Here is a 15365-nt window from a genome sequence, read left to right as displayed (position 1 = left end):
CTCCATGTGGCTCTTACGGTGAGCAAGTTTAGCCACCCCTGGTATATGCCATCTGTGGAGAAACATAGCCTGGCTAGGAAAAAAGTAGTTTCATTTATATTTTTTCCCTCTGCAAAATATCAGTCTTTGCAAAATCTCTATCTCTGATCCAGTTTTTAAAAATCCGGGCTCCTTGTTATTGCTCTGCTCTCAGAAGGCAATGGCAAACCTCTCCTGCCTTGAAAACCGTACAGGGTCGCACTAAGTCGGCTGCGACTTTATGACAGGCAGTCATGAGTCTTCCCGTCACAATACTTATTTATCCATTTGTTTGTTTTTACAGGGGTGTCATGATAATGTCGGAATCCCTAAAGCACATGTGCGTACCACAAAACGTTTTTTAAGTCCATGGAAATTGGGAGAAAAATAGTTAACAATGAACTTTCTGGAAGGGTCTCTGGAAGTCCTATGGTCAGATACACAGCTCCCAGGACAAGGGGGGCAGACTCTATTATGAAATCTGATCCAATGAGATTTCAGGATAATCTCCAATATTCACCCTTAAATGCAACTGGGTTGTGACAGTATATTGTAGTATATCTGGGCAAGATGACAGCCAGGTGTGATTGAGTTAGATCATACTGATCTGTGGTGACAGGTTGAACTGTCATGTGACAGTGTCACCAGGTACAGATTGCAACTAGGTTGCATCAGCTTAATTAATGGTCACCATGAGTCAGCACTGGGCTCTGATTGGTGCCAGTCTGTATATAAGGAGAACAGTCCTGATGTAAATGTGCACACTTGTGAATGCATTTACTGGCGAAGCACTTTGCTGGACAGTCTCAGGATTTGGAGATTGCAAAGTGGATTGGACTGACTGTAAATACTCTGTAAATAAAACACTGTATATAGCTTCAAATAGCAACCTGAAACTGTTATTATTCGGACGCTTCAAATACGCCGTCAGGTTGACCCTACACACCTTTGCTTTCGAACTCTAGGGATGTCTGCTATGCTCCCTCTAAGCTGTGGAGTCTCGTGAGCAAAAAATCTACTTTGTGAGCTACTGGCATTAAAGTTCAACGAGCGGGCAATTTGGCTACTGCATAAATTAGTTTGCCCTGGAGCCATCCTTCCTGAGCAAAGACAAAAATGTGTGAGCCGGAGGCTAAAAAACTGCGAGCTAGCTCACACTAACTCAGCTTAGAGGGAACACTGGTCACGTCTGCTCTCTTTTGGGAACACCTTTTGCTTACTCCATATGCCAAATTGTCTGACAGAAAGTCCGCAAGAGATGTTCTGAATGGGACCTTCAAAGTTTTAGAACTTTCTTCTCTAGAGACTTTATTACTATCCAGTCTGGATAGGCTAGAAAACCTTTATTTACAAGTTGACTTCTGGTGATGCAAGTAAACTACTGATACCCATTGAGAATCCTTTAGTTCAGATACAGTCCATTAAATATCAAGGGGGACAGCTTCTGGATTCTCAGGGGCAAGCACGCTCACATGACTTCTTGGTGGTGGAAAGCGTTGTCAAGTGTCAGCTGACTTATGGTGACCCTGTAGAGTTTTCAAGGTAAGAGATGAACAGAGGTGGTGGGCCATGGCCCACCTCTGCATTGCGAACCTCGACTTCCTTGGCGGTCTCCCATCCAAATACTAACCAGGGCCGACCCTGCTTAGCTTCCAAGACCTGATGAGACTGGGCTAGGTTGGGCCATCCAAGTCAGGGCACAACCTCTTACCTCCACTTTTTACATTTTTTTTCATAGCCACATGTGTGTGTAGATAAGATGATAGACAGACAGACAGACAGACAGATGATAGATAGATAGACAGACAGACAGATAGATGATAGATATATGATATATAGACAGACAGACAGATGATAGATAGATAGACAGACAGACAGATAGATGATAGATATATGATATATAGACAGACAGACAGATGATAGATAGATAGACAGACAGACAGATAGATGATAGATATATGATATATAGACAGACAGACAGATGATAGATAGATAGACAGACAGACAGATAGATGATAGATATATGATATATAGACAGACAGACAGATGATAGATAGATAGACAGACAGACAGATAGATGATAGATATATGATATATAGACAGACAGACAGATGATAGATAGATAGACAGACAGACAGATAGATGATAGATATATGATATATAGACAGACAGACAGATGATAGATAGATAGATAGATAGATAGATAGATAGATAGATAGATAGATAGATGATAGATAGATAGATGATAGATAGATAGATGATAGATGGACAGACAGACAGACAGATGATAGATGATAGATAGATAGATGATAGATAGACAGACAGACAGACAGACAGACAGACAGATGATAGATAGACAGACAGACGACTGTCAGGTAACCCTGTCATTGTGTTGGAATGCGGAGGGGGCATCTCCTCCTTCACGCCAGCTCATCCTGTCTGGCTTTTCGCTGCTTATCTCTAGTCTGACCTTGTTGTTTCTTCCAGCTGCACAGATGCCCGGCTTGGGAATTTTAACAGTTTGGGCGCGCAGCCGCTTGCTTGCCTATGCGTGCGAAATGTAATCATTGGCTTTTGTTTTTTTTTGGGGGGGGGGACGTTTGATTTTACTATAAGTCAGTGGCCATCATGTTGCAGATCATTCCTGATACAAGCTGTATACTCGTTCTTTAGTAATGGACTATCATTAAACACTTATCTTCTTGAGAAGCCTTGGTGTGTGGTGTGATACTGCTAAGGAGCCTGACAAAGACAGACAGACAGACAGACAGACAGACATGGAAGGAAGGAAGGAAGGAAGGAAGGAAGGAAGGAAGGAAGGAAGGAAGGAAGATAGATAGATGATAGACACAAAGATGATAGATGATAGACAGACAGATGATAGACAGATGGATGATTGATTGATAGACAGACAGACAAGCAGATGTCAGGTTGGCCACAACTACGGCCAGCGGCGCAGCAAGCGTTTTGCATTTGTGTGCATGCACAGTTCCGCGGAGCAGCACTGCTTTCAATTATGTGTTTGTGCGCATGCGCTTATGAAAAACATCTGGTTTGCGATGGGACGTGGACGGGTGCTGGATGCCACGGGATACCAGCGCTCCCGCGATCAGACGCCCGCCCCTGCACCATGTTTTCCGGATACTAGTGCATTTTCCGTGGTACTTTTTTACTGCGCATCTTCGGTGGGATGCCACGGGTTGGCCACGGGTGTGCTACGCTTCCCCGAAAATCCTCCTGACATTCGTGCCTTAGCACGGCAAATCCTCCATGTCACCGGGGCCATAGATTGACTGATACAGATATATAAATATATATAGGCATATATACTACCTGAGGCTCAAACTGGGGTTTGATCTCGCTCTTTTCTTGAGATTCAAGTCTTCCCTTGACCCCTCCCTTGTATTTATGGTGCCTTCTTTTTTTCAGTTATCCAGACAGAGACAGAGGCCTGAGGGAGAGGGAATCCTCTGTATTTTACCACTCAAATCGATCCTCTCAAGAGTGGCCAGGCTTTACTCAAAATCGTTGCCACAAGCATCCAAGCATAGCTGGGTCCCTGTACTGAAATTCCAAATGTGATCAAGGATTTTCTCTGCTTCTTTGAATTTGAAAACTCCAGCCTTGCTTTTCTTCGTGGACAGGGGCAAACCCTTCACCATGCTTATCCAGCGGTACGGAATCACTGTTAAAAATCTGTTCCACTGAATTATCTTTTCACCTTAGAATCTTCTAAATACTGCAGAGTATTTACTTTGGCCTCTTTCGACATTCTACCTTCAGCCCTGCCGCAAGGCAAAATATTTAGGTATGCTTTATTCCTGCCATTTCTGTTTTTTGCCAACTGAATGCCGTGGAAACCGCAGGACACATGTTACTTCACTGTTCATTTTATAAGGACATTCATTCCCTGTACATCACCTCTATTTTATCTACATTTCCAGGCAGATCCGATAAACGTTACATGTACAGTCTCCTTGCAAGTCGCCTGAATGAAATCACTCTTGAGGTGGCCAAACTGTGCGCTTTGGGTCAGCTGATAAGGAAACTGAGGCTTCCATACTTTTATTAATCACCCTGCATTACTAAAATTAGCATTTAAGTAAGTTAAGGATTTTGAACATTCTGATACATTTCATTTGTGCTTAGCTTGTGCCCTTATGTTGGTTGATCTCAGATTGTAATAAATAACATGGATGGAGGGAGGGATGGACTTTCTGAACGTAATGAAGGGTTTTCTCTACCTCTTACAATTTCACAGCTCTCCAACCCCTGCTTTTCTTTATTAATGGGGGGGGGACCTTTTACCCCAAAATTCGGTGGGCCTACCAAGCACCAGCTGAAATGGCTTGGAGGGAACAGATTTCGATTTCTGACCACCAGCTGTCCACTCCTGTTGTATAATACCTGAGACGTTTTCACACACACACAAACATTTTGTTGTTGTTCAGTCGCACAGTCGAGTCCGACTCTTCGCGACCCAATGGACCAGATTACGCCAGGCCCTCCTGTCTTCCGCTGTCCTCTGAAGTTTGCTCAATTTCATGTTCGTTGCATCTATGACACTGTCTAACCATCTCATCCTTTCCCGTCCCCGTCTTCTTTGACCTTCAATCTTTCCCAGCATCAGGGTCTTCTCCTCCAGTGAGGGCTCCCTTCTCATTGGGTGGCCAAAGTATTTGAGCTTCAGTTTCATTATCTGGCCTTCCAGGGAACAGTCAGGGTTGATTTCTTTTAGGATTGACTGATTTGATCTCCTTGCAGTCCAAGGGACTCTCAAGAGTCTTCTCCAGCACCATAGTTCAAAAGAATCTATTCTTTGGCGCTCGGCCTTCCTTATAGTCCAACTCTCGCAGCCATACATGACTACTGGGAATACCATTGCTTTGACCATGCGGACTTTTGTTGGCATACACCTGTTTATAATCTAATCACTGTAATATCAAATAGTGATTTCGGTATCTATAATTTGATATCTGTTCTATAATACCGAGATCTTATATGACCTGACCTGGGTGGCCCAGGCGAGCCTGATCTCATCAGATCTCAGAAGCTAAACAGGATTGGACCTGGTTAGTATTTGGATGGGAGAGCACCGAGGAAGAAGACCAGGGTAATTATACAGAGGCAGGCCATGGCCAACCGCCTCTGGTCCTCTCTCATGCCGACCTGGGTGGCCCAGGGTAGCCCAATCTCGTCAGATCTTGGAAGCTCAGCAGGGCCACCCCTGACTAGTACTTGGATGGGAGACCACCCAGGAAGTCCAGGGGTCGCGATGCAGAGGTAGGCAATGGCCAACCACCTCTGAACATCTGTTGCCTTGGAGACCCTACAAGGTCACCACAAATCAGCTGCAATTTGATGGCACTTTCCACCACCATTATAAACACTCCCTGTTACAGACAGCATTGAGAGTGTTGGATTAAGACACAGAAGACCCAGGTCCGAACTCCCATTCATCCATGGAGGTCACTGGCTGGCCTTGAGCTAGTCCCTCTCTTCCAGCCTAACCTACTTTGCAGGGATGTCGTGGGGATAAAATATTCCCAAGAGTCACAGAGGATGGACTGGATTAAAAATGAGATTTATATAGCTAGGCAGCAAGAGACCCGTGGTCCCGTTGCAATGTGGTTGGATGTGTGAATTGACTCCACCGAAAGGCACTCATGCAAAAGTGCTGAAGATCTCATTCACAGCCGCAAACCCCCGTTTGATATTGCAGCGATCGAGTTACAAACAAATGCACAGAAAGAGCTTACAAATGGCCAATAACTTATCCACCTGCACCTTGCAAATGTTTCTGCAATTCTTCGGTTACAGTTCATCCCGCCTGTGTTTATGAAAAATTGCTCCCTGCCCGCCTATGAAATGCCTCTTGTCTTTTCAGCCCAGGTTCTAAATATAGTGGCAGGATTAGTCACCATCATTTCCCCGCTGTTTAAGCTCTTTGAGACAGCTGTGCCGTTCCTAATTCTGACCGAACCCAGTCTAAGCCCCTATAGTTTCACTGAAACATCATAGAAATAGGGGGGGGGGGATATTAACTATAATAATTTGAATAGGTTTCCTTGACTCGATTTAATAAAATGATGGGAAATAGATATGACGGATAAACCTGCAAGTCAGTCTGAACAGCCACATGTAAGTAGCAAAGGCAAGTGTGTGGACAGGAGATGAATAATGGGGCTTGGCTTCCTGTGTGAACAGTTCCTTTTGTTCCTCTCCAGCCAGGAGAGACACATCCACAGGAAAAGTCTTATTCTGATGGGGAACTGCAGGGGCAAAAGTTACACACAGAACCCCTAGGACAGGAGTCCCCAGCATGGTTCCTGTGGGCACCCGGATGTCCACTTGACACCTTTCCTGGTGCCCCCGCCAAGTGTTTTTAGAATGTGGGCAAGGCCAGCAAGGCTTCTGATTCCCCATTGGAGGTTTGGTTGACTGTGCAGCAATGTTCCCTCTAAGCTGTGGAGTTTCGTGAGCAAAAATTCTACTTTGTGAGCTACTGGCATTAAAGTTGTGAGCGAGTGATTTGGCTACTGCATCAATTAGTTTGCTCTGGAGCCCTCCTTCCTGAGCTAAGACAAAAATCTGTGAGCTGGAGGCTAAAAAACTGTGAGCTAGCTCACACCAACTCAGCTTAGAGGGTACCCAAAGAGTGATTCACACATGGAATTCACTGCCACGGGAAGTGGTGGCGGCTACAAGCATGGACAACTTCAAAAGGGAATTAGATAAGCATATGGAGCAGAGGTCCATCCGTGGCTATTAGCCACAAGGTATAGATAGGGGCTCTGGGGCAAGTGATGCTCTGTCTTCTTGGTGCTTGGGGGGGGCAACAGTGGGAGGGCTTCTAATGTATAATTAAGTGGATGCAAAACCTTAAAGAGCAAATATCTATGCAATAATGGGAACGACAATGAGAAAAAGATATCAAATTTACAGTCAGCCAGACATGAAGAGAAAAGTGATCCAAAATGTTTTTCAGATGGTATATAACGCCAAAGGACATTGAGAACCACACAAAAGCTACCAAGTAAAATGCTGGGAATGTCAAGACACAGATGGAACGTTCTTTCATGTGTGGTGGACTTGTAAAAAAAGCACAGAAAAAAAGATATTGGAAAGAAATAAACCAAAAAATGCAGAACATATTAAAGTTTAAATTCGCAGTGGAAGCCAAGAGCATGCTATTTAGTGTTCTGCCTAACGAATTACCAAAAATTTCAGAAGAACTATTAAACTACACGGTGATGAGCAACTATAACTATTAATGCAGCTAAATGGAAACTAGACGTCTGACCACATTTAGAAGAACGGAAAAATAAACTTGATGAATATACAGTAATGGCAAAATTAACAACCTATTTGAGAAACAGGTCTATTACAAAATCTGAGGAAAGATGGAGGCTGAGTTCAGACTGGCAGTTTGGCCTGATAGAGGCACGTTTCACAAACAGATTAAAGGGGCCGGTTCATGCAGCCCTAGCTGTCAGGCGTTCCCCAGCCGTACTCAACCCGTCCTCTGACGATTCCCTACCATGTTAAAAAAGTACCAGGTGAAAGCTGTAGCAAACCCTGGAGGGCACGTTGATCCCGCTTCCCGAAAGTGTGCATGCTAAAAGCTGCAAACAAGTTACATTGCTGCAGTGCTGTGCCTATGCGCATAGGCGCATGTCACCGCAGTGAAAAAAAGCCGCTTACAGCCGTGCATCCACCAGGGGAGGGCCAACAGTGCGAACACTCCTTTGCACCTCCTCCCCGGTATGCTCCCGCATCAGTAGGTGCAGTGCGACCGGGAATCCCCGGCACAACTTGGTCCGGGTCTTTTTGCCCCGCCTCCCTCACACTTCATACTGCCAGTCTGTCCTCAGCCGGAGTGTGTATTATGCATATTATGTTGGCAGGAGACAAACTTAGAGTGAGAAAATACCATATACAAATGAATGGTAATGAAACAGAATAGAATTAAAATCTGTTTCAAATATAATATCCTGAATATAAATGGGTTCTCTATATGAGATATATAATAGACTTTCTTTTACACTGGTGATATACTACTTATCTATTAAAAGTTCTAATGAATATGTTGAAGTGGCAAAAATATGTTATGTTGAATACACAGTAATAGGGTTGCCAGGTTGGATCAATGTGGCAGTGGAGGAGGGGCCTTCCGGGAGTCGGGGAGCATTCTCTCTTCGCTTCCCTCCCCCTGGCTGGGGAAGGGCAGGGGAGGCTTTTGAAGATGCCCCCCCTTTTGCTTCCCCTTCTGACATCATTTCCGGTGATGTCAGGGGACATGGCATATGCTAATGAGCCATTATGCTCATAGCTTTTAAGGTATGCTAATGAGCTCCTGCGGCTCTTTTTCTACAAAATCCCTGCTTCTAAGGCTTGGTCTCCAGGCCCCCGATCATCCCCGTCGCTCTCCTCTGCACCCCCTCCATTCTGTCCACATCCTTTTTGAAGTGACGCCTCCAGAACTGCACACAAATACTCCAGGTGTGGCCTGGCCAATGCAGTGTACAGTGGGTTTAGGACATCTTGCGATTTGGACGTTATGCCTCTGTTGATACACCCCAAGACTGCATTAGCCTTTTTTGTCGCCGCATCACACTGGCCGCTCATGTTTAGCTTACAATCCACCTGTACCCCAAGATCTTGTTCACACACACTGCTACCCAGAAGTGTATCCTCCAGCCAGTAGGTGTGTTCCTCATGTTTGATACCCAGATGTAGAACTCGGCTCTTATCCGTGTTAAATTGCACCTTGTTCACATCAGCCCACTGTTTCGGTATGTTCAGACCTCGTTGAATTCTATCTCTATCTGCTGGTATGTTCGCTGCTCCTCCCAATTTGGTGTCATCTGCAGATTTAATGAGTAGCCCCTCCACACCCTCATCCAGATCATTTATAAAAATATTGAAAAGTACTGGGCCCAGAGCCAAGCCCTGTGGCAGCCCACTGGACACATCCCTCCATTCAGATGAAATGCCATTGACAACTATTCTTTGAGTGCCGTTTTCCAATCAGTTCCCTATCCACCTAACTATCCTAGAGTCCAGTTCACGGACCTCTAGTTTACCCATCAGAACATCATGGGGAACCAGGGTTGCCAAGTCAGAAACTTACCGCAGCGGGGGACTCCCGGCCGTCATCTGGAGCGCGTGCGCGCCACATCCACGTCACCCGGAAGTGACGCGGGTATGCCAGGCATGCTGGGGGCGGGGCCAGGACCATCTGAGGGAAAACCATAGAGTTTTCCCTCGGATGACTGTTTCCCCGCCCCTAGCATGCCCGGCGTACCTGCATCACTTCTGGGTGACGTGCACATCGGGGTGGAGTTCCCCCCAGGCCACGATCCGCCGGCGGTGGGGAATGGGCCTCTGGGGCGGGGGGTTCCCTGCCCCCCGGGGGACTTGGCAAGCCTATGGGGAACCCTGTCAAAAGCTTTACTGAAATCCAGGTAAACAACATCAGCAGTTTGAAACTTAAAATAATAAATACAAATGTACCCCCTCAGAAATAAGAATTATTGTATTTTATACATAATACCTTAAAGTATAATGAAGGGGATGAAAGGGAACTTTTTCTCTGTCCTATACATTACGTACAACATGACTGTCTTCGACAAATGTAATTATGTTGTATAACCCATTTTTTTCCCCTTTTCCCTTTCTGTACCCTGTTTTTCTAAAATAGATTAAAAAGAAAAAGAAAAGGTTAGGGATCCCGTCCTAGGATAATGGGGCAGGCATCCAGTGATCGTATTTGGCTAAATTTACTAGCAGCCCTGAGCTGTGATTTTAAAATTTGTTTGTATGTCTTTAATATGTTTGATTGTATGAGTTTTATTGATGTTGTAGTGCTTTGGGCTCCATAAGGAAGACAGGTGGTCAATAAATGAATCAAAACAAATGAATTATGGCCCCGGTCACACGGGCAGGAAAATGCGGGGGGGAAGCATGGCTGTTTGCCCGGGAGCAAAATAATGCGCGGCTGCATGATCAGACATCCCGTAGAGGTCCCGTTAAGGTCCCGTTGAGGTCCTGTGGTGAGGGGGGAGGTGCCGATCACAGGACAATCCTGCGGCGCGGCAAAGAAGCGGCCTCTCTAGCTAAAGGCTCCGCGGGTTTAACCCCTTCCAGGGCTGCAGAGGAATGCAAACTGTGTCCTCCGTCCGGTCCCCTCCAGGAGGAGCTTCAGTCAAGCTGCCCTCCCACCACGTCCCCCCTGCACTTACCCCTCTGCCGCCCGGGTTGCTCTCGAGCAGGCCAAGCCAGGAGTGGGGGGGTACGGAAAAGAGGAGGGGGCTGTGTTGTTTGTTTTTAAATGAAGTGTGCTCATGCGCCATTGGGTGCTTGTGCGCATCCCGTGGAGACTTGGAAAAAAAACCTTTTAGCGATGGGACATGGGCGGGTGCCGGATGCCACGACCTACCACCGGAAACGCGATCAGGCGCCCGCCCTTGCCCCGAGGATTCCGGAAACTAGTACCTCAGAGGTACTAGTTTTTTACCCCGCATCTTCGGCGGGAAGCCTCGGGTTCGCCACGGGAGCTCTACGCTTCCCAGATGTGGCACTGTGATCGTGCCCGGAAAATCCACCTATCTTCCGTCTCTGTAGCGTGGCTAATGCTCCGTGTGACTGCAGCCAATATTACTCAGGTGTCCGGAAGGAGTCAAAAGGGTTTGTTCCCTCCAGGTTCCTCCTCTAGGACCGAAGAGCTGGCTGGTGCCACTGCCAGTTACCCAAGTGGAGCTCCACACAGGAGAAGCTTACATGGAAGCTCTGGAAGAGCTGATAAAGAAATAAGAAACCTTTTCCCCAATGAAGACAGAGTCTAGGAACACCTTCAAGACCAGCCAGATTTTCGGGGTACGAGATATCTGACGAAGGGAGCTTTGACACTCGAACGTTTATACCCCTTAAAATCTCGTTGGTTTCTCGGGTGCCCCTGGACTTGGATCTAGATTTCCCCCCAGTGTTCAGAAAATTACATAACACCGAGGCACCAACAGTTAACATGCGCACTTTCTATTTGTGGGCCCTTGCAACTGATTTACAGAAGATCACGGTATTATGAATGGCCTTTGCGATGACTGCATGAATGAGATTTGCACGTCCCTCTAATCCAAGCACTTCATCTACTATATTCACTGCCCTTCTCCCACTCTTTGACTTTGTGCGCTACAAAATTCTGTTGTGTGGTGTGTGGGAAGGGAGGGGGGGGGGGGGGGGGGGGTGGGCGAAGCAGAATCTCAAGGAAAGTCAGTCAGTTTCTTCCCATGGCCATGATGGGTGATCTCTCTCTGCATGAGAGGAAATCTGTAAGCATTTAACAGCCCATTTTAGAGAGTGCTGAAAGGGGGGGGGGAGTAAAAGAATTACACCCATGACTGCCACTGTCTCTTTTAGGCTGTAAATTCATTTGGGGAGAGATCCATGTATTTAGCTTAGTGCCTCCTATGGAACCGTGTATATTGACCATGCTGTACAAATTTTAAATTATAAGATAGATAGATAGATAGATAGATAGATAGATAGATAGATAGATAGATAGATAGATAGATAGATAGATATAGATAGATGATAGATAGATGATGATAAATAGATAGATAGATAGATAGATAGATAGATAGATAGATAGATAGACAGACAGACAGACAGACAGACAGACAGACAGATGATAGATAGGTAGATAGGTAGATGATAGGTAGATAGACAGACAGACAGATGATAGATAGGTAGATAGGTAGATGATAGGTAGATGACAGGAAGATAGATAGATAGACAGACAGACAGACAGAGGCAGGCAGGCAGGCAGATATTTTAAAGCTCCAGTCAGGGCAGAATTGAAGATCACATAGAATGGCAGTTTAATGGCGATTAAACCATGGTTTAATTAAGCTATTTTGTGTGATATTTTTTTAACATGGGCACCAATATGAACTATGGTTGCTTAGGTTCATCAGGATCTGAAAACCGGGATCTGACACTATAGTTTCAACCTAGTTTCAGAATACAGCCACGCTAGTCTGCAGTAGAAGAGCTAGATTCGAATCCAGGAGCACCTTAGAGACCAACAAGGTTTTCAGGATACGAACTTTCGAGAATCAATGCTCCGTTTGTCAGGTACCTGACTGTCATGATCTGTGTAGGATTGGGAGACAAGGCCTAGACCCAGGAGACCTGTGTGGGAGTGAAAAGCAGACAGCCTACAATCCCCACAATGCTTAGCAATGGTTGTAACCAATTGATGTCCAGGGATTGTGTGAGGAGATTGTGATTTAAGCTTTGGGCGCTGTGGAACTGCGTTCTTCTCTCTACTGTGTTCTTTCCTCTCACAGAGTTAAACTGAGGGGACAGTCTGGTCTGAGAGAAAGATCCCTCACTTGGGACAGAGTGAGTACTGGCACAGGCTTGCTATAAAAGGCTGTGGACCTTGAATAGTAACCAGTTAAGAGAAATAGGTAGCCACGTTAGATTTGTTTATTTTACCTTTAAAACTGTTATATATTTTAAGCACCTTGTCTTGTATTCCTTGCCTCATTACTGTATTAATAAATCATTTGTTTAATGTTCTCTGCCTCGTCATCATGCCTATGTTTCTCGGCTTAAAAGGGGCATATTGGTTGGGCTTGGGAGGGTACTCTGGGCCTTCCCAAGGGACCCTAGGTCCAGAGTGGTGGCAGAGGAAGGTGGCAACCCACTAGGGGTGATGACCCCTGAAATTGGGGAAACCCCACCCCCATCAGGAGGTTGTCAATCCTAAACCAAAGGCTTTAACTGGAAGCTAAGGCCACCCATAACTACAGGGTCGACGCCTAGAAAATGCTACAAAACCTAAGAGAAAGATAAAAACAAGATGTGGAAAACTATCATCACTGTCAGAGGGCCTGGCAGGGTTTGTTGGGGCGAAGGTTCTGTGAGACTGAACAATTAGGATAGTATACATTTATAATATATATCCTCTAACACCCCAACAAGCACCTTAAAGATGGACAAAGAGGGATTCAGGGAGGAAAAGGAACCTTAAATTGCTATAGAAGCCTAGCAGGACACATGGTATTGATTTACTTTAGTATCAAGTACTAGGCCAAAAAAAAAAAGGAAACTTTGCTAGCTAGGATAATATTTCGATCATGGATCTTTTCTTCAGAAAGCCCCTGAATGTTCACAGCTAATGAGAAGAGGAGTTTGAATGGGAGGAAAGTCCCTAGGATTAGATCTTTAAATGGAATTATATGCACACAGATTCCTTTGCCTCTTTCTGAAATTGATTGCTAATAGGGTTGCCAAATCGACTTACCTCTGCCGGCGGGGGACTTTGTGCTGGCTCCCGGCAGGCGCGCGCCGCATGCACGTCACAGGGAAGTGACGTCATGACGCTGGGGACGCTGGGGGCGGGGCACAGCCATTTGAGGGGAAAACATCGAGTTTTTAAATGAAGTGTGCTCATGCGCCATTGGTGGGGGTTCCCCCGGGGGCCGATTCCGCGGGGGCGGAAATCGGACTTCCAAAGCGGGGGGAAATCTGCCCCCCGGGGGGATTTGGCAGCCTTAATTGCTAATGAAATTTAAATATTATGTATACTCATGCTTTGCCATATAGACTAATGTATACACCATACGTTCACTATGTATTACAGTACTCATACTGGTAGTAACTAGGATTAGGTCAAAAATCTAGTCAGAATAACTGATCTAATGTTCTGACCTTCAGAGGGATACTATCAGAAGACAGTACTGAGTAGCATCCAAGTTTTGGGGGGACATATCCAGAACGGGACAACTTGATCCAGTGGAGTTGAGATGTCCAGACCACATGGGTTTCGGGGTTTTTTAACATATATCTTGTTCACTGGTTATTATTTTTTTGCTTAAAATATGTTCTTGAGTTGGTAAAAATCCAAGGGTAGTTGCACAAATCTGACTGGATCAGAAAGGTGGGCAAATGAGCCAAAGAGAGTATAAGAGGGGGTCGGGTCAAGAAGTTCCTTCCCTCTCTCCCTCACTTCCTATTTTACAGGTACTTTCCAAGGCAGAGTGTGTGACGGTGAGACCTCCTCCTACCAAGTTGTCATTGGGATTGGTGGCTATTGCTGGCTATGCTGTTGCATTGTTTCCACATTCTGAATTATGTATGCTGTCTCAAATAAATTAGTGGTTCAATATAGGGAAGGTTTTTGGACAGGCCGTCTTACATGTGTTCAATGTATTTCCATGAGGAAGAGAAAATCCTTGTCAGAGCTTATGTGCTAATAGACCTTATTGAAAATTATGAACCCAGTGTCTAGTTTGCTCTTTTCCCTGGAGATGTCTTTCCCAGAGTAAAATTCAAAGATCCCTCTCGTAAGCACGGGTTTAGCCTGGGAATAACACAGGTTAACAAATCCCTGCTGGCAGCAATAAGATAACTCCTTCCTTTACAAAAGAGTCTACTCTCAGGAGAATGGCTACTGTGTATTAGTTAGAATGCTAGACCTGGGAGTCTAATAAAAGCTGGACAAAAATGGCTTTTTTTCAGACTGAGCCATATCAGTAGCCGAATATTCAGCCTAATAAATACCCCCAAATACCCATAAGGAATTTTCGGGTATTTATTTGGTTCGGTTTATTCCGAACACACACACCCTTAGTCCGGACATCAGTCATAAATCCAGGAGATCTCCAGGCTCCAGCTGGAGTCTGGCAACCCTATGCTTCTCACCAGTCTCCCACTCCTCAGACCCTTCCCCCCTTCCCTCTCCCAAGCAGGGCTCTAGATATGTTGCACAGCATAACTGTGGGTCGGGGGCAGACAAAAGGGCAGGAAGAAATGGAGGGGAGAAGGTGAGGTTCTGGACAGTACGATCCTATGCTGTTATCAGCCTAAGCTGATTCATTTCAGTGGCCTGGACAGAACGAACTCTAATCCTGTTCCCATATCACAATGTACACACATACATCTGTTTGCAGGAAAGGGCCAACGAACTTTCACCTTACAAAACTGAGGACCAGTACCGGGATATATGTGGGGTTTAAATCACCCATTCAGCAGAACTTGTGTTCAATTTAACCATCAAGTCACTTCTGACTTATGGTGATCCTATGAATTAATGACCTCCAAAATGTCCTATCATTAACAGCCTTGCTCAAGTCTGGCAAACTGAGGGCCTTTGTGGCTTCCTTGATTTGAGTCCATCCATCTCCTGTTGGGTCTTCCTCTTTTTCTGTTACCTTCAACTTTTCCTAGCTTCGGCCCCGGTCACACGGCAAAGTTGCCGCGGGAGAGGCACGGAAGGTGGGCGGATTATCTGGGCGCGATCACACCCCAACATCTGGGAAGTGGAGTGCACCCGTGGC

General features: G+C 45.6%; 1 protein-coding gene across 1 annotated transcript in view; it reads right to left on the bottom strand.

Moving 5' to 3' along the window:
- KCNMA1 (potassium channel, calcium activated large conductance subfamily M alpha, member 1) overlaps positions 1 to 15365 on the bottom strand; it is a 427405-nt gene that overhangs the window by 238492 nt on the left and 173548 nt on the right. The gene's annotated exons all lie outside the window — the stretch shown is intronic.

Source organism: Gekko japonicus, unplaced genomic scaffold, assembly GCF_001447785.1.
Source record: "Gekko japonicus isolate JY-2015 unplaced genomic scaffold, Gekko_japonicus_V1.1 scaffold861, whole genome shotgun sequence".
In the NCBI taxonomy this organism is placed as follows: Eukaryota; Metazoa; Chordata; class Lepidosauria; order Squamata; family Gekkonidae; genus Gekko; species Gekko japonicus.
This window is presented reverse-complemented; position numbering and strand designations above follow the sequence as displayed.